Raw genomic sequence first — 20667 nt, 5'->3', positions numbered from 1 at the left:
TTATCATCGAATAGATAATTATTGAAAACATAACAACTTTGGCATTATTTCAGATTGCCATGAACATAATAGCGTTGCAGTTCGTTTATATCGAACGAAGTTGATAGAATTTTTAACAAAACATACACAGCACTGATATTAAGACAATCGCGTACTTCTCTGGCGGAGCTGCTTCACAGTACAAAAATAAATATAATTCATAAATATAATATTGATATTTCTTAAATTGATAGTTCTAGTTCTAGTTTTAGTTTTAGTTTTAGGTTAGTCTTTGCGATTGGTAGGATGGTAATCGAGCATCGTAGCGGAAGGCTGCATATTATGATTTATTATATCCCTCTATCTTGTTTGGAAGGGTAGTTATTGAGAAAATTCGGATTAACGTATTTGTGCCTATTTCACCTATTTAATCGAGTACAAAAATTATGAAAAAAATCTGGTGCATTGTGGTTATTGAGATACGTGTTTGAGAATTTTTTCCGATTTTTCGATTTCAAATCCTAGGCGTGAAAAATTGAAAACGCAAAAAAACACAGAAAAATACGGATTTCGTATTGAAGCTTTCGAGACACTAGATTTATATAATTACTGTAAATGCATATTGTTATTGGTTATCTCCCTGAATTTTTTCAGATTTTTCGATTCCAAATCCTAGGCGTGAAAAATTAAAAACGCAGAAAAATACCGATTTCTTATTGAAGCTTTCGAGACACTAGATTTATATAATTACTATAAATGCATATTGTCATTGGTTATCTCCCTGAATTTTTTCAGATTTTTCGATTCCAAATCCTGGGCGTGAAAAATTAAAAACACTGAAAAATACCGATTTCGTATTGAAGCTGTTGAGACACTAGATTTATATAATTACTGTAAATGCGTATTGTCATTGGTTATCTCCCTGAATTTTTTCAGATTTTTCGATACCAAATCCTGGGCGTGAAAAATTAAAAACGCAGAAAAATACCGATTTCGTATTGAAGCTTTCGAGACACTAGATTTATATAATTACTATAAATGCATATTGTCATTGGTTATCTCCCTGAATTTTTTCAGATTTTTCGATTCCAAATCCTGGGCGTGAAAAATTAAAAACACTGAAAAATACCGATTTCGTATTGAAGCTGTTGAGACACTAGATTTATATAATTACTGTAAATGCGTATTGTCATTGGTTATCTCCCTCAATTTTTTCAGATTTTTTGATTCCAAATCCTAGGCGTGAAAAATTAAAAACGCAGAAAAATACCGATTTCGTATTGAAGCTTTCGAGACACTAGATTTATATAATTACTGTAAATGCGTATTGTCATTGGTTATCTCCCTGAATTTTTTCAGATTTTTCGATACCAAATCCTGGGCGTGAAAAATTAAAAACGCAGAAAAATACCGATTTCGTATCGAAGCTTTCGAGACACTAGATTTCTATAATTACTGTAAATGCGTATTGCCATTGGTTATCTCCCTGAATTTTTTCAGATTTTTTGATTCCAAATCCTAGGCGTGAAAAATTAAAAACGCAGAAAAATACCGATTTCGTATTGAAGCTTTCGAGACACTAGATTTATATAATTACTGTAAATGCGTATTGCCATTGGTTATCTCCCTGAATTTTTTCAGATTTTTTGATTCCAAATACTGGGCGTGAAAAATTAAAAACGCAGAAAAATATCGATTTTGTATTGAAGCTTTCGAGACACTAGATTTCTATAATTACTGTAAATGCGTATTGTCATTGGTTATCTCCCTGAATTTTTTCAGATTTTTCCATTTAAAATCCTGGGCGTGAAAAATTAAAAAAGCAGAAAAATACCGATTTCGTATCGAAGCTTTCGAGACACTAGATTTCTATAATTACTGTAAATGCGTATTGTCATTGGTTATCTCCCTGAATTTTTTCAGATTTTTTGATTTCAAATCCTAGGCGTGAAAAATTAAAAACGCAGAAAAATACCGATTTCGTATTGAAGCTTTCGAGACACTAGATTTCTATAATTACTGTAAATGCGTATTGTCATTGGTTATCTCCCTGAATTTTTTCAGATTTTTCCATTTAAAATCCTGGGCGTGAAAAATTAAAAAAGCAGAAAAATACCGATTTCGTATCGAAGCTTTCGAGACACTAGATTTCTATAATTACTGTAAATGCGTATTGTCATTGGTTATCTCCCTGAATTTTTTCAGATTTTTTGATTCCAAATCCTGGGCGTGAAAAATTAAAAACACTGAAAAATACCGATTTCGTATGGAAGCTTTCGAGACACTAGATTTCTATAATTACTGTAAATGCGTATTGTCATTGGTTATCTCCCTGAATTTTTTCAGATGTTTTGATTCCAAATCCTGGGCGTGAAAAATTAAAAACGCAGAAAAATACCGATTTCGTATCGAAGCTTTCGAGACACTAGATTTATATAATTACTGTAAATGCGTATTGTCATTGGTTATCTCCCTGAATTTTTTCAGATTTTTCGATACCAAATCCTGGGCGTGAAAAATTAAAAACGCAGAAAAATACCGATTTCGTATCGAAGCTTTCGAGACACTAGATTTCTATAATTACTGTAAATGCGTATTGTCATTGGTTATCTCCCTGAATTTTTTCAGATTTTTTGGTAGGGTGCGCCGTAGTAGCAAAAATCAAAAACCGATTTTTTCGACGTTTTTCGCGTGAAAAAGCATCTTATACTTTGAATTTTTGTATTCTCTTTAATAGATAACTATATTGGATGGTTTTAAACATTTCTATGTTGAGCAGAACAGTGTATACAAGAAGAAAAGCAAAAATAAGTCACGAAAAAAAAGTGCTATGCGCGATATATTGAGAAGTATCAACGGTATTTTCAAGAGCTGCGATGGTGCAGTGAGTAAGATGCTTGACTGTTAGACTGCTGCAAACTTTTTAACGCGCGTTCGCGCCCTGCTAAAGTACATTTTTTTTATTATATTAATTTTGTTTTTTTTTTCCAATTTCTAACTAAACGACAGTGAAAAACTATTTGTTTATTAATATTTAAAAAATATTTTCACCTAAAATATACGCAAAAACAATTATGGAGCAGTTTCTGTTCCATCATTTCTCTAGTCGTGTATTTGCTTAAATACCCTACTGTTTAATTTTTTCTACGTTAAATGAATATACGTAGTTAGTTTTAAAATCGCAAACCTTTAATAACTTTGAATAGTGGAAGAAGATTTAATATTTATTTAGATAATGACCTTACGAATTCTAATGTTAATCCTAACATGTTAAACAAGCATGAATTACGAGGTATGCTAAGAAGTTGCCTAATTTTTTCTAATGCTACAGCAAATATTTGCAAACGATTAACGCGGAGGTCATTTTTTATTTACTCCTGATTTCCCAATGCATTAAATCACTCTGTTTAAAAATATTCCAATTTTTAAATTTTGTTTCAACAAAAAAAATTTTAACTTGAACAATGCAATCGTGTGTGTTCACGAGTCATTAATTAATAATTAATGTTTCAATAAAATAAAGTTGTTTTTATTGTTGATTGTCTTAACTACGCTAAAATATATTTATTTTTATTAAATAATATGCTTATCACTAAATATCAGATTGTTGCAGAATTATAGAAATTCAATACTAGTTTATACAATTAAGAATAATAGAAAAACAGATAATAGAATTATTTACTCAAGAATTTAGAAGAATATTTCCCAAACTGTGAGATTTATTGCATTCTAAATGGATGGTGAATTGAGAATTTTTCTCGTTTGTTATCGTCCCTCTTAGATTCGTGCGTCGATCGGTTGCAGACAATTTCTACGCAAGAAAGTAAATAGCACGACACTGGTAGAAAGTAGAACGTTTCAAAGAAGAGTCGGGGATTTCACTTACAAAAAGCATAACGTAATATCGCTTGCAAACCTTTCGAACGGACGCGAAGCCGATGAAAAGTGAAACTGTTAACTGGAGTCCAGTTTTTCTTACAAATATCTATATAAAATATAATTAAAAATAAAACTCTCATAAATAGCAGTCAATTTAAAATTACCCCTGGGAAAAATTTTAATGGGAGATTCTAGAGGCCAAAACAAAACGAAATCAAGAATACTAATTTGTTGATGGAGGCTTTGTTAAAAAGTTATTAACGTTTAAAGTTCCACACATACTGAATTTTTTTCTAGAAAATGGATAGGATTTCGGGGGTAGGTCTATTCACCAAAAATAGTTGTATTTGACCCCAGAATCTAGAAATAATTTTTTTAGAACGATTTGAAATTATTTAATTTTGTCGAAATTTCACAACTTCTCGAATTTTTTTCTCGAAAGTGGAAAGGATTTCGAAGGTATGTCTAATGACCAAAAATGATTGTAATTGACCCTTGCAACTAAAAATAATTTTTCCAGAACGATATAAAAATTTTTTTTTCCCCTGTCGATTTTTCTTAAAAATTCGTTTTTCATTTTTAGTAATTTTATTTGACGCCGTATAAAAAAGTTGTCTAATACTTTTTTGTAGGTGCCCATGAGCTCTACTTCAGAAAAAAGTTTTACTGAAATATATTCGCTATTGTAGGAGTTATGGCTGTATGAAAATTGCGCCATTTTTATGGGGGTTTTCTCATTTTACTGGATTATGGAACAACTTTTCGAATATTTTTGGAATTTCTACGTATTCTCCGCTAAAATACGCGTTGTATGCCGTTTGAAACATTACAATCCTCCAATCCGTTCAAAAATTATTAAGTTTTAAAGATACGCATGGAAGGGTTTAGCCGAATAAGCATGGTAAAAGTGCCCAAAAACCTAATTGAACGGGGTTTATACCACTCGATAGGTAGTTCGAAAAAACCCCTTTTCAGAAAGTTTCAACCCGGTATCACTACTAAAGGGGTATTTACAGGGTGAAAATCATTTTTTGGTTTATCCTTAATATCTCCCGCTCTGCTCAATTAAAAATTATGAAAAAAATCACGGTTATTCCATCGATTGATGTACATATTCGAGAATTTTTTCAGAATTTTTGGATGCAAATTCGATTTTTTAAAAATTCGAAAATATTTTAACCGGCGATTTTTTGTCGAAATAATCTAGTCACTACGTTTGTTTTTATACAGTATAAAGCTCTCAAAATAATTAGTAATCTCTAATTTTTTCAGATTTTTCGAAGGGGTGGAACGTAGTCAAAAAAATAAAAAATGATTAAAAAATGGTGAAAATGCTTTATATTGCCTTAATTACTTACGCGACCATGTTCATATTTTTACAGCTATAGCGTAACATTATGACTATTGATGCGTAATTTTTTCAGATTTTTCGAAGCGGTGGAACGTAGTCAAAAAAATAAAAAATGATTAAAAAATGGTGAAAATGCTTTATATTGCCTTAATTACTTACGCGACCATGTTCATATTTTTACAGCTATAGCGTAACATTATGACTATTGATGCGTAATTTTTTCAGATTTTTCGAAGGGGTGGAACGTAGTCAAAAAAATAAAAAATGATTAAAAAATGGTGAAAATGCTTTATATTGCCTTAATTACTTAGGTGACCATGTTCATATTTTTACAGCTATAGCGTAACATTATGACTATTGATGCGTAATTTTTTCAGATTTTTCGAAGGGGTGGAACGTAGTCAAAAAAATAGAAAATGATTGAAAAATGGTGAAAATGCTTTATATTGCCTTAATTACTTAGGTGACCATGTTCATATTTTTACAGCTATAGCGTAACATTATGACTATTCATGCGTAATTTTTTCAGATTTTTCGAAGCGGTGGAACGTAGTCAAAAAAATAAAAAATGATTAAAAAATGGTGAAAATGCTTTATATTGCCTTAATTACTTACGCGACCATGTTCATATTTTTACAGCTATAGCGTAACATTATGACTATTGATGCGTAATTTTTTCAGATTTTTCGAAGGGGTGGAACGTAGTCAAAAAAATAAAAAATGATTAAAAAATGGTGAAAATGCTTTATATTGCCTTAATTACTTAGGTAACCATGTTCATATTTTTACAGCTATAGCGTAACATTATGACTATTCATGCGTAATTTTTTCAGATTTTTCGAAGCGGTGGAACGTAGTCAAAAAAATAATAAATGATTAAAAAATGGTGAAAATGCTTTATATTGCCTTAATTACTTACGTGACCGTGTTAATATTTTTATAACTATAGCGTAACATTATGACTATTCATGCGTAATTTTTTCAGATTTTTCGAAGCGGTGGAACGTAGTCAAAAAAATAATAAATGATTAAAAAATGGTGAAAATGCTTTATATTGCCTTAATTACTTACGTGACCGTGTTAATATTTTTATAACTATAGCGTAACATTATGACTATTGATGCGTAATTTTTTCAGATTTTTTGGAAAAACTGTTAAAGAATTATTAATTCATATTTCCTAATTTTTCATATAGAAATAGATCGCCCATGCTTTTAAAATAGATATAATTAAAATATATTGAAAAAAATTTTCAAAGAATTCTGAGAAACGATACACGTTATTGATCCACTTTAATGTTACAACAGCAGCAGCTATAAATAATAAAGTGTCATAATTAGCATTCTTTCCATAAAGTTCCCTATATTTCGGAAACGAATGATTAAAAACGAAATTTAAAAATTGTTTGGACGATATAACGGCGAAATTTAAATAACAAGCAATTATACATTTTTATAGAAAATAGAGAATTTTCAATTCTCAGAAACACCACCAAATTGCTGGTTGCTTGACAAAAATGTTTGTCGTTCGATGACTTAAGCTTGGTAAACACTCATTTTTGGGGACAAAAATTCGGAAAATAACTGCCAGACAGATTTCATTAGTCATTTTACCTACAACGATCGTACTTATACGCATCAATTGCGGAACAGGTACTTTCGAATCCTTATAATAGAAACGCTGCTCTGGCCAGAGATGGGCAAAATGCTTAACTAGATAAAAATTTCAAATAACAAGTAAAAGATGCACAACTTTGTATCTATTAATTGTTAAATGAAAATTAGAATCTGAATTATAGAATGGAATTTCGTGTTTATCCATTTTTTTTCCGGAAAATAAATATCTTAACCAAATAGAAACATGTTTGACAATTTTATTAATAAATAAAATAAATTTAAATGTTAATTGTGTTAATTTAATGTTAAATTTAATGTTAAAGTTAAATGTTAATTTAATTGACATTAAATGTTAATAGAAACATGTATGATAATTTTATTAATAAATAAAATAAATTTATATGTTAATTTATATATTAATAAATAAAATTATCAAACATATTTCTATTTGGTTGAGGTATTTATTTTCGAAAAAAATGGATTAACACGAAATTTCATAATTCGGATAATTTAATTAACCTGCAATCTGTAAAACAAACATGGCGGGAAGTTCGTTACAATATTTTCGCGTATGGAATTAAAGAAGACGATTTTTCAACATATCTTGCTGAACAACTCTTCGAAAGAAGTTATAAACGACGTGAAATAATTAACACACTTTTTGACTGCTAAATTTCAAGAATATAGTAAAGTCTCTCGATAGATAAAAGTCACGGGGCTCGACCGTTCCATATACAGGATACCTGACACCATTTTTTTTCCTTCGCTGGCAGCGTCGAACGTAGAAGAGGACAGTGAGCGTCAAGAAAGAGAAAGGACGAGCATTCGAGGTAGCCTGAGATCAAAGACATGCGTTGATTCATTGTAGTTCCATTATAAAACTTTCGTATTATTAATTATTTCTCGACGAGAATATCAATATCGTGACCGTAACTCCTCCCCGATCAAAATAAGACCAAACTGTAGTTTGGTTACGATTTACATGTTAAATTAGTGGACACATTTATTAAATAATCTTAATAAAATGTTATGCTTAGGCTTATTTTAACACTTGGCATGCGGGCAACGTATTTTTACGTTTTTTACAGTCTGTCGTTGGAGCGCGGGTCACGTAAAAATACGTGTTTAGTAGATTTGTGATGGATAACGGATATTTTCGTAATTTCGTAAAAATATCGTTTTCTGTGTTAAAATAATCATACAGTATATATTTAAGTGTAAAATAAAAAAAGTTTCGTTGATAAAAACGAAGTAGTTTTCGATTTACTGTGATTTTACTGAATAACCGAACTTCCCACGATTCACGAAAAAATGGCCGCTGCACGCGTAAGTTGCTGGCGAAGTATAACCGCATGCCAAGTGTTAATTAGAAAAATGTCGCCAACACGAGAGTGAAAAATAACCACATGGAAAAGAAGAACATATTTGATTTCATGCTTCTGTAGGATCTCCTCGAGGTTTGTTTACGTTTGTCGTGTAGGGAGAGGCAGAAACAATTCCAAACCTCTACGGGTCACGTAGAAATGAAAAGTAACCGTCACATTCCAAGTAACAGAAATGTACGTACTATTTTAGTTTCCTCAATACCAAACAATGAAAGCACTTAACCAAACGAAGTTTTAATACACAAACATGTGTTTTTCATGTTTCTTTAATTGGAAATAATGTGGTAGATATATACATATTCTAAGAGATAAGAGAAATAGAGAACAGCTACGGAAAATTCAAATTTTTGCCATTAAATTGCTGATATCGATGCACACGTTGTTATAAAACATTTGAAACTGAAATAATCTATAGGAATATATGTATTATCGCTTGTTATTTAAATTTCGCCATTATATCATTCAAACAATTTTTAAATTTCGTTTTTAATCATTCGATTCCGAAATATAGGGAACTTTATGGAAAGAATGCTAATTATGACACTTTATTATTTATAGCTGCTGCTTTTATAACATTAAAGTGGATCAATAACGTGTATCGTTTCTCAGAATCCTTCTTTGAAAATGTTTTTGAATATATTTTAATTATATCTATTTTAAAAGCATGCGCGACATTTTTCTGTATGAAAAATTAGGAAATATGAATTAATAATTCTTTAACAGTTTTCCCAAAAAATCTGAAAAAATTACGCATCAATAGTCATAATGTTACGCTATAGTTGTAAAAATATTAACGTGGTCGCGTAAGTAATTAAGGCAATATAAAGCATTTTCACCATTTTTTAATCATTTTTTATTTTTTTGACTACGTTCCACCCCTTCGAAAAATCTGAAAAAATTACGCATCAATAGTCATAATGTTACGCTATAGCTGTAAAAATATGAACATGGTCGCGTAAGTAATTAAGGCAATATAAAGCATTTTCACCATTTTTTAATCATTTTTTATTTTTTTGACTACGTTCCACCCCTTCGAAAAATCTGAGAAAATTACGCATTAATAGTCATAATATTACGCTACAGTTATAAAAATATTAACATGGTCGCGTAAGTAATTAGGGCAATATAAAGCATTTTCACCATTTTTTAATCATTTTTTATTTTTTTGACTACGTTCCACCCCCTCGAAAAATCTGAAAAAATTACGCATCAATAGTCATAATGTTACGCTATAGCTGTAAAAATATTAACATGGTCGCGTAAGTAATTAAGGCAATATAAAGCATTTTCACCATTTTTCAATCATTTTCTATTTTTTTGACTACGTTCCACCCCTTCGAAAAATCTGAAAAAATTAGAGATTACTAATTATTTTGAGAGCTTTATACTGTATAAAAACAAACGTAGTGACTTGATTATTTCGACAAAAAATCGCCGGTTAAAATATTTTCGAATTTTTAAAAAATCGAATTTGCATCCAAAAATTCTGAAAAAATTCTCGAATATGTACATCAATCGATAGAATAACCATGATTTTTTTCATAATTTTTGATTGAGCAGAGCGGGAGATATTAAGGATAAACCAAAAAATGATTTTCACCCTGTAAATACCCCTTTAGTAGTGATACCGAGTTGAAACTCTGTGAAAAGGGGTTTTTTCGAACTACCTATCGAGTGGTATAAACCCCGTTCAATTAGGTTTTTGGGCACTTTTGACATGCTTATTCGGCTAGACCCTTCCATGCGTATCTTTAAAATTTAATAATTTTTGAACGGATTGGAGGATTGTAATGTTTCAAACGGTATACAACGCGTATTTTAGCGGAGAATACGTAGAAATTCCAAAAATATTCGAAAAGTTGTTCCATAATCCCGTAAAATGAGAAAACCCCCATAAAAATGGCGCAATTTTCAAACAGCCACAACTCCTACAATAGCGAATATATTTCAGTAAAACTTTTTTCTGAAGTAGAGCTCATGGGCACCTACAAAAAAGTATTAGACAACTTTTTTATAGGGCGTCAAATAAAATTACTAAAAATGAAAAACGAATTTTTAAGAAAAATCGACAGGGGAAAAAAAAAATTTTTATATCGTTCTGGAAAAATTATTTTTAGTTGCAAGGGTCAATTGCAATCATTTTTGGTCATTAGACATACCTTCGAAATCCTTTCCACTTTCGAGAAAAAAATACGAGAAGGTGTGAAATTTCGACAAAATTAAATAATTTCAAATCGTTCTAAAAAAATTATTTCTAGGTTCTGGGGTCAAATACAACTATTTTTGGTGAATAGACCTACCCTCGAAATCCTATCCACTTTCTAGAAAAAAATTCAGTATGTGTGGAACTTTGATCGTTAATAACTTTTTAACAAAGCCTCCATCAACAAATTAGTATTCTTGATTTACGTCTTGTTTTGGCCTCCAGAATCTCCCATTAAAATTTTTCCCAGGGGAAATTTGAAATTGACTGCTATTTATGCAATAGAATTTTATTTTTAATTATATTTTATATAGATATTAATAAGAAAAACTGGACTCCATTTAACAGTTTCACTTTTCATCGGCTTCGCGTCCGTTCGAAAGGTTTGCAAGCGATATTACGTTATGCTTTTTGTAAGTGAAATCCCCGACTCTTCTTTGAAACGTTCTATAGGAATATATGTAAAATATTGTTGTTATATAATAATTAACATAAAAATAATTTGTTTGCATTATTTATGATATAACTAAATGTCATCCAAATTATGTCGTGTTTCGTCTCTTTTTAATCAGAAAAATATCTGGAATGTGTTTAAAAAAATTGCAATAAAAATGAAAGCTTTGTCATTGCGTTAGTAATGTGATTTATCTCCTCGTCCAACATTCGATTGCGGATCAGACTTGAACTATCGAACTCCAGGGGGCGTAACCCCCCACTTGTGGGGATATAAATTTTACTTGAACAGTAAGAATATTTTTGACATATAGAGAAATAGGACTAAGCATGTTAACATCGTAAAACATATGTAAGTTAATTTTTTTAAGATTTTTATAATTTTTTTGACTACTTTACACCTCTTCCTGTTGTTTATATGTATATTCGGATTTAAACACTACAAATAGTCATATTTATTATGCAAGTTCATATTTATACCATTAATACTATTTTTGTGTATAAGTCAACAAGTAAAATCGACCACCCTAACGACGTTCTTAATAACGTATTTCAATTTCATAAAAATCAATAAGGATGTACATTTTCAACAAGTTCACTATTTGTGAATTACTCTTCATAGTTTAAATTATAGAATGAAATATTGCACAATGAACAAATCGAAATCTGACTGTACAATTGGATAAATTTCAATAAATAAATTTCTTACATTGGCTTTATTTGTTTATCTATCATTCGAATGAAATTGTACGAAACTTTAAACAATTAACACTAATAAATCACTATGTTATTTTCTTATTAGAATAACAGACGACGAGCAGATCCTGTATAATAATTTATTCCTAATATTTATTCTGTTAAACAAAGCTGTATTAAGAAAAAGCTTTAGTATTTTATACAAATGTGTATAGCAGAGTTAGGTTAGGTTACTAGTTAATAACAAATAAAAATTATAAGTTGTCGTAGTAGTTACTTTCGTAACCTCATTAAAATTTACGAAGCCTATTAAAATTTATTTTATTTAACATTTTAACTTGAGAATTAATTGTTATAGTTTCCTGTTAAAAGTTCTGTCACCCACATATGGGTGACGTGGCAGTCAAAGTGTTAATGTTAATAATTTTATACAATTTTCTCGTCTTATACTATTCACGCCATTTAATAAACTTGTTTAATAAACGTATTTTCATATAGCTTTCAACTTTCCAAATATTATTATCTATGATGTTGAATATTCTAGGAAGTAAATAATAACATACTCTACGCACAAGAAGAATTTTCTTCTTATAACAGATTTGCATGATTTTATACAAGGTGTTCAGGTACCCCTGGGAAAAATTTTAATGGGAGATTCTGGAGGCCAAAATAAGACAAAAATCAGGAATACTAATTTGTTGATGGAGGCTTTGTTAAAAAGTTATTAACGTTTAAAGTTCCGCCTGTCGATTTTTCTTAAAAATTCGTTTTTAATTTTTAGTAATTTTATTTGACGCCGTATAGAAAAATTGTCCAATACTTTTTTGTAGGTACCCGTGACCCCTACTTCAGAAAAATGTTTCATTGAATCATGTGCACTATTGTAGGAGTTATGGCTGTTTGAAAATTGGACTATTTTCATGGTGAACAACTTTTTCAATATTGTTAGAATTTCTACATATTCTTCACTAAAATACGCATTATTTGCCTTTCAAACATTAAAATCCTTCAATCCGTTCAAAAGTTATGACATTTTAAAGAGTCACATGAAATTTCGGGGGTGCATTTCTGGCTTCACATTAGATTTTCGGTTAGGAATTTTTTTCTTGAAAACGCGTAGAATTTCGCGGGTATGTGTAATGACCAAAAATGCTTGTAATCGATCTCTGCAACCGAAAATAATTTTTCCAAAAAAACTCGAAATTTTTCTTTTCCGTTGAAAAATTTCAGCACATTCTCGAATTTTTTTCTCGAAAATGCGCAGGATTTCGAGGGTATGTCTATTCGCCAAAAATGATTGTAATTGACCCCCGCAACCGAAAATAATTTTTTCAGAACGGTTTGAAATTCTTTTAATTTTGTCGATAAATTTCACACATTCTCCAATTTTTTTCTCGAAAGGGGGATAGAATTTTGGGGGTATGTCTATTCACCAAATATCATTGTAATTGACCCCGGCGACCGAAAATAATTTTTTTCAGAACGATTTGAAATTTTTTTTTTTCGTTCGAAAATTTAGGGACTCCCCTCTGTCGATTTTTCTTAAAAATTCGTTTTGAGTTTTTAGTAATTTCATTTGACGCCGTATAGAAAAACTGTCTAATACTTTTTTGTAGGTACCCATGACCACTAATTTGGAAAAAAGTTTCATTGAAATATATGTACTATTCTAGGAGTTATGGCTGTTTGAAAATTGGACTATTTTCATGGTGAACAACTTTTTCAATATTGTTAGAATTTCTACATATTCTTCACTAAAATACGCATTATTTGCCTTTCAAACATTAAAATCCTTCGATCCGTTCGAAAATCAAGAATACTAATTTGTTGATGACAGCTTCGTTAAAAAGTTATTAACGATTAAAGTTCCGCCCGTACTGAATTTTTTTCTCGAAAATGCGCAGGATTTCGGGGGTGTGTCTATTCACCAAAAATAGTTGTATTTGACCCCAGAACCTAGAAATAATTTTTTTAGAACGATTTAAAATTTTTAATTTTGTCGAAAAATTTCACACCTTCTCGAATTTTTTTCTCGAAAGTGGGTAGGATTTCGAGGGTATGTCTATTCACCAAAAATGATTATAATCGACCCTCGCAACCAAAACTAATTTTTTCAGAACGATTTGAAATTTTTTAATAATTTTTTAACGAATAAATTTTTTCTTCGATATTCTTGATTTTCGTGTTATTTTGGCCTCCCATTAAAATTTTTCCCATAGCTGGCCGAAAACCCTGTATGTATGATGGGAATTTTTGTCTGACTATCAATAACCATAATAGAAATATAATAGAAATTTATTTTAGTTATAAATATGAAGTCTCTTTCTAAATATAGTAAATCCTCCATTATTCGATACAGAAGAAGAAATATAGGGAAAGAGAAAGATTATTAAAGTGATTTTTAGATAATATTTGTCTGTTATTACTAATTTTATAATCAAGATAAAATAACAAAACCAAATAAATAATAGTAGCCTTCTTTAATAGCACTCAATTCTTATTTTTCAATGTCCGAATTGTTAACGTATTTTAAAGTTACTATTATTCGTACTAAATTCTCGTAATAATTAATTCGTGCCATTATGAACGACTATTTCGATAAAAAGAGACACTTTATAATGATATTTTTAACGTCAAAAAAAAAGAAATTTTCTCCATATTATTCAATTTATAACTTTCATAAATTTTTTGTCATAATTAATTTGTATCGTTGCAAAAGAATATTTCGATAAGAGATAATTTATAATTATATATTTAATTTTAATTATTATTGCTACTGTTTTCTCAATATCGCAAAATGTTTATTTTCAATGTCAAAATATCAATATATAATTTTAATGATACCATTATTCCCACTAAAGCCTTGTTATAATTAACTTCTATCGTTATAAAACAATATTTGGATAAGAAACGGATCAAATGGTGAAATATTTGGAAAACGAAGATTCATATAATAGAGATTCTACCGTAATTTTCTTTTGTGGTTCAAACTTTAAAAAGAACCACTGTTTTAACTACATACGTAAATTATTCACAGTGAAGCATAATCTATAATTCAGACTGTGATTAACATTGAATAAATAACAGATCAAAAGTTATACATTTCTCGCTATTGGAAACTTTTTATTTTTCAGCAACTTATTCGTGACATTTATCCGATCTAACGATTAAACATTGATCTGTTCATTCCGAAACATTTTATTCCGCATTTGAAATTCTCGAACGAATTAATAACTGTTTATCCTTTGTTCGTTATTCGAAATTTCGATCCAGACAAGATATTTGATTCCGATTTGTTGAACGATCCAACGAAGCCAATCCTCTGCCACACGGAGGCTCGAGGAACGCTCGAATGCGAAGAGAAGAGAAGAGAAGAGTATCAAAGTGAATTTCCGAGCGTCGAAACACGGCGTCACAAGGATGCAAAAACAGCAACGAAGGTTCGAGGACTTACCGAGTGTGTCCGTTGCGTGTATCCAACAGATTTAAAACAGTTGCGCGTTACACATGCCCACGGGCAAATTCACGGAACGAGTTAACGGGGGAAGTCGCGAACAGAAGCGAGGAGAACAAACGAAACGTTAAAAAAGTGAAAAATTTAAGAACGCGAACCGCTCGACGGCTCGTGGTGGACTGATCGACGCGCACGTTTATGAATCGAATGAAACCGAAGCGAGAGGCGAGGACAACGCTTGGAAACGGCGAACGCTGGCGGAGATTGCCGAGCGCGCACGATCTCGGCCGAACCGACTGGCGGAACCAGTCGTGGGAGTCGGGAATCGGTGTTCGTAGATTATTCGGTGGAATGAGAAGGAAGCTTGATAGGTGGTGGTACCAGCCACGGTCGAGACAATGGTCCTCTGTCCTCGTCCACTTTCGTTCGCGTTTGCAATTGAGTGCCATTGAAGATGTCCTACGAGGAAGGTCCCCCGGATTTCCTTCGTTCGCGATGTCCCATTCACACCCACTTGTTCATGCGAAACCACGCTGAAACGTTAACGAGAATCGTTAGAACCGACGCCGAATAAACACAAGTTGAAATGTGACCAGGTTGGTTCGAAGATTTGCGAAAATATATTTGTTACAGGCAATTCTCGGTTATGTTTCGTATATTCGTTGTAACGAGCGCCACAATTTGTTAAATGTTTCTCTAAGTCGTCAAATCATTTGGGGCAGCGGACGAATTAGAAAATTTTGAAAAATGTTTAAAACTTTAGATATACGACATTGGAAAGTGTTAAAAATATAAGAAAAACGCAAATGTCTATCTTTTCGTCGTTAATTTTTAGAGCTATAAAAACAATACTAAATAGAAAAAGTTCCTAACAAAAAATTTTGTAAGAACATCAAAGTATTCATCAAATTCTGACAAAAACACCTATATCATTAACAATAAATTTGCAGGCATTAAGTTTGGAATAAAAATAAGATGTTATTCACACAAAGCACATTATTTATTAAGAATAAACAATTGTTTGTACTTTGTTTCTGAATAATAGTTAAATTAAAAAATAAAATGAAGCGTCTTTAGTTTCATGATAGATTAACATTAAAAAGTTATGAAAAAATTTCGAATCATTCTGGAAAAATTATTTTTGGATGCAGGGCTCAATTACAATCATATTTGGTGAATAAAAATTAAAAGATTTCAAATCGTTCTAAAAAAATTATTTCTAGGTTCTGGGGTCAAATACAACTATTTTTGGTGAATAGACATACCCCTGAAATCCTACCCACTTTCGAGAAAAAAATTCGAGACGATGTGAAATTTTTCGACAAAATTAAAAGATTTCAAATCGTTCTAAAAAAATTATTTCTAGGTTCTGGGGTCAAATACAACTATTTTTGGTGAATAGACATAGCCCCGAAATCCTGCGCATTTTCGAGAAAAAAATTCAGTACGGGCGGAACTTTAATCGTCAATAACTTTTTAACGAAGCTGTCATCAACAAATTAGTATTCTTGATTTTCGAACGGATCGAAGGATTTTAATGTTTGAAAGGCAAATAATGCGTATTTTAGTGAAGAATATGTAGAAATTCTAACAATATTGAAAAAGTTGTTCACCATGAAAATAGTCCAATTTTCAAACAGCCATAACTCCTACAATAGTGCACATATTTCAATGAAACATTTTTCTGAAGTAGAGGTCACGGGTACCTACAAAAAAGTATTAGACAATTTTTCTATACGGCGTCAAATAAAATTACTAAAAATTCAAAACGAATTTTTAAGAAAAATCGACAGAGGGGAGTCCCTAAATTTTTCAACGAAAAAAAAAAATTTCAAATCGTTCTGAAAAAAATTATTTTCGGTCGCCGGGGTCAATTACAGTGATATTTGGCGGATAGACATACCCCCAAAATTCTACCCCCTTTCGAGAAAAAAATTGGAGAATGTGTGAAAGTCGACAAAATTAAAAGAATTTCAAATCGTTCTGAAAAAATTATTTTCGGCTGCGGGAGTCAATTACAATCATTTTTGGCGAATAGACATACCCTCGGAATCCTGCGCATTTTCGAGAAAAAAATTCGAGAGTGTGCTGAAATTTTTCGACGGAAAAGAAAAATTTCAAGTTTTTTTGGAAAAATTATTTTCGGTTGCAGAGATCGATTACAAGCATTTTTGGTCATTACACATACACGCGAAATTCTACGCGTTTTCAAGAAAAAAATTCCTAACCGAAAATCTAATGTGAAGCCAGAAATGCACCCCCGAAATTTCATGTGACTCTTTAAAATGTCATAACTTTTGAACGGATTGATGGATTTTGATGTTTGAAAGGCAAATAATGCGTATTTTAGTGAAGAATATGTAGAAATTCTAACAATATTGAAAAAGTTGTTCACCATGAAAATAGTCCAATTTTCAAACAGCCATAACTCCTACAATAGTGCACATATTTCAATGAAACATTTTTCTGAAGTAGAGGTCACGGGTACCTACAAAAAAGTATTAGACAATTTTTCTATACGGCGTCAAATAAAATTACTAAAAATTCAAAACGAATTTTTAAGAAAAATCGACAGGCGGAACTTTAAACGTTAATAACTTTTTAACGAAGCCTCCATCAACAAATTAGTATTCCTGATTTTTGTCTTATTTTGGCCTCCAGAATCTCCCATTAAAATTTTTTCCAGGGGTACCTGAACACCTTGTATAAAATCATGCAAATCTGTTATAAGAAGAAAATTCTTCTTGTGCGTAGAGTATGTTATTATTTACTTCCTAGAATATTCAACATCATAGATAATAATATTTGGAAAGTTGAAAGCTATATGAAGATACGTTTATTAAACAAGTTTATTAAATGGCGTGAATAGTATAACACGAGAAAATTGTATAAAATTATTAATATTAACACTTTGACTGCCACGTCACCCATATGTGGGTGACAGAACTTTTAACAGTGAAACTAAAACAATTAATTCTCAAGTTAAAATGTTAACGAAAGTAACTACAACGACAACTTATATGTTGTGTAATTTACAATTGTCTAAAATCAAAGTTTTGGTCTTGACAATTTTAGGATTTTAGACTGGCAGTCAACGTGTTAATCGTGTAATACCAAAAGCAATAACGTGACCATAAAAGATTGTTTTCTATTGAAAGCCTTCTTCAAGTCAACACATCAACGTTAACAATCAAAATAAATAGATGATAATAAAATGCAATAGTACAACTAACTGCGGAAACACATAGATTGGGAAATAAGTTTTTTCTTATTCAGAAATAACTAATTATACTTCATAATAAGTTAAAAGAATAGATTCTTTTCTTAAATACATATAAATATAGATTCATCGTAAGATCCAATACTTACAAGGGTAAATTTTTCCTTAAATCATTCAACGTTCATTATTAAGAAAGGGAAAGTACGAACCATGTATTATTTAACTAAAATATTGATTTAATCACTGACGCAGTCAGATATATACAACCGGTGAAATATAATACGTATGATACAGAATTATACAGACAAATTAAATTGCATTAACCATTCCAACAAAGCTAGAAACTATGCCGCTCGATTCAACTTAAATAATATTAGTACGAACCTTTAGAGATAATTAATTATATTCGATAAGAAAAAGAATAAAATATTGTTTTGTTTTTTATAAAAGTATAGAAACTTCAGAAAGAGATCTGCTTTCCAATTCATGTTTTCTCACATTAAGTTGATCTATTTTATTTTCTAACTACTATGTTCGCACGTCTGGTTCTTCGTTTATACTTATCATGTATTTATTTTAGTTCTTAAACTTTTGTTCTGGAAAAGATTCTATTAGTTGAAATATCGAATAACAAATCTTCGTTCTGAATTTCTTTTATAACCAAACGAAGTCTGATCTTTCTCATCAAATAAGACAATCTCGATAGAAAAATCTCTTTGTTTTAAACCAGATCTTCCTGGATTTACTGATGAGATTTAAAATGAGAAGACGATTAGAAAAGAGTAGATCAAAATTACTATACAGGGTGTAAATAGTGTAAGAACCGGAAATGGGGGGTAGCTGAGACGATTCTGAACAATTTCCTTTGCAAAAATGTCGGATGGAGCTTCGTTTTTGAATTATTAACGTCAGTGACAAAAATGAGTGGAGAATTAAGTATTCCAGGATCAAATATTCTGAATAAATTAAGTTTTTAGTGTCGTACATTACTTCTCTCGTTTAAAAAGAATTCTTCTTTTCCCTATTCTGTTACTGTTTACTATTAAATTTTATAATTGACTAATACGTATTTACCTGATGAGGGCCTAACACTATTTTCTCTAATTGCAAGGCTAAATAAGGAATTTACTTTTGCATGACTCCATTAAATAATATTAAGTAAAAAAAAAAAACTTTCATTTTGTTAACGTGGCACACCAAAATGAATACTACACTTTATTAATTTGAACATGAAACTTATATTTCTAAATTTACAAACACGTGCAACTCCAACATAACCTTTTACAACATTTCGAGGTAGAACAGTCTAGAAGAAGGGGGCGTACACGCCGGTGAACCCCTATTTTATAGATGCCTGATCAGGGGTACCAACTGCTGAACTTGCAACTAGTATTGCAACACATTTTAATACTTCAAAGATTCGAAAAAGAATAAAGAAAAGAAATAATTGGTCCAGCTCGTGGATAAAAGAGAGTCAAATGAAACATTTTTAACGAAACGCTTGTTAAGAGTAAACAATTGTTTGTACTTTGTTTCTGAATAATAGTTAAATTGAAAAATAAACTGAAGCATCTTTAGTTTCATGGTAGATTAACATTAAAAAGTTATGAAAAAATTTCGAATCATTCTGGAAAAATTATTTTTTGTTGCAGGGCTCAATTACAATCATTTTTGGTGAATACACATAAACCTGAAATCCTACCCACTTTCGAGAAAAAAATTCGAGAAGGTGTGAAATTTTTCGACAAAATTAAAAGATTTCAAATCGTTCTAAAAAAATTATTTCTAGGTTCTGGGGTCAAATACAACTATTTTTGGTGAATAGACATACCCCCGAAATCCTGCGCATTTTCGAGAAAAAAATTCGGTACGGGCGGAACTTAAATCGTTAATAACTTTTTAACGAAGCTGTCATCAACAAATTAGTATTCTTGATTTTCGAACGGATTGAAGGATTTTAATAAGAGAATTTCGATTCTCTGGTTCGCGATGATTAGATATTACCAGAAATGATAATATTAAATCTACAGAGTGAAGTCAGAGCGATAGGTGATCGTAGATGATTCGACGGAATGGAAAGGGATAGGAGGATGGCGGTACCAGCCACCATCGAGACCAGATATATAGACTATATCCATCCTCTTCTCTTGCGCGTCATCGAAAGCGAAGGATAGAGTATTCTTGCGACGAGATCCGTTTAAATCAGAACTGAACACTGAAATTACATTAATATTCGTTCTATTAATTTTTTTTTTTAACATATTTAGAAATACTTTCCATGTAAAAAAATCGTGCAGTCACGTGCAACAAATTTTTCAATAAATGATTTTTCAGCAGAATGAAGCACTGTAGGCTTGCACTAAATCAAAGTTAGAACGGCTACTACCATAATGGATGTGCGCGCAAGATGTAAATCATCAAAATCTGCAAA

General features: G+C 30.9%; 1 protein-coding gene across 3 annotated transcripts in view; it reads right to left on the bottom strand.

The window, feature by feature from the left end:
- Nucleotides 1-20667, bottom strand: part of LOC122397247 (PTB domain-containing engulfment adapter protein 1-like) — a 204420-nt gene that overhangs the window by 109396 nt on the left and 74357 nt on the right. The window contains exon 1 of one of the 3 annotated variants that reach the window (XM_043396288.1): nt 15017-15252. The exons of the other annotated variants lie outside the window; for them this stretch is intronic. The gene's annotated coding sequence lies outside the window, so the exon portion shown is untranslated. Of the gene's footprint in view, nt 1-15016; nt 15253-20667 lie in introns of those variants that run through there. 3 annotated transcript variants of the gene reach the window in all.

This window comes from Colletes gigas, unplaced genomic scaffold, assembly GCF_013123115.1.
Source record: "Colletes gigas isolate AHSC1104 unplaced genomic scaffold, ASM1312311v1 Colletes_gigas_Sc00009, whole genome shotgun sequence".
NCBI lineage: Eukaryota > Metazoa > Arthropoda > Insecta > Hymenoptera > Colletidae > Colletes > Colletes gigas.
The sequence above is the reverse complement of the archived record's forward strand: the minus strand, read 5'-3'. Positions and strand labels throughout refer to the sequence as shown.